This window comes from Seriola lalandi, unplaced genomic scaffold (genome assembly GCF_002814215.2).
Source record: "Seriola lalandi dorsalis isolate HSWRI2012SDOR001 ecotype SW California unplaced genomic scaffold, Sedor1 jcf7180002054686, whole genome shotgun sequence".
In the NCBI taxonomy this organism is placed as follows: Eukaryota; Metazoa; Chordata; class Actinopteri; order Carangiformes; family Carangidae; genus Seriola; species Seriola lalandi.
In genome coordinates, this window is record NW_019525239.1 from 1,794,837 (window position 1) to 1,795,392 (window position 556).

The window sequence follows — 556 nt, forward strand, 5'->3', positions numbered from 1 at the left end:
AAATGTTAGAAACACACAACACTGATCCTTTGGGAAAATCCACACCCACACCTACATGACTGTGTGTGAAAGCTGTGTGTTTGTGTTTGCTGTTCTTGGTTTGGCTTCGTTCTCCTAGTTAGGCTGTTTGCTTATATTTGTATCTTCCTCTATATTTGTTCTCAGAGCTTTATTAAAGTTTACTGAGAGCTGTTTACAGCCGTACTCAAATTACTTGTACGTGTCACTGTATCTGACAAATATAGTCGAGTCTGTTTCTAATATAAAAAACCCAAAAAAACAGGATGTTTATAATAAACAGAAACTGTGATTTATTCATTTATTGAGAATGTTACAATGAATGAATTTGACAAACCAGCCACACTCTGCAGAAAGTATTAAAAAGAAACATGAGAACAAAAAACAACAATAATCAGTTGAATATTTACCAGACAACTAATGACTACGCTTCATTTTCTATTAATATACAAGTCACAATTAAAAGTGGATGTAGAGCATTAAAACAACACAAAAGGACAGAATTTAAACTCAGTTACTCCAAATATATGTGTGTGAT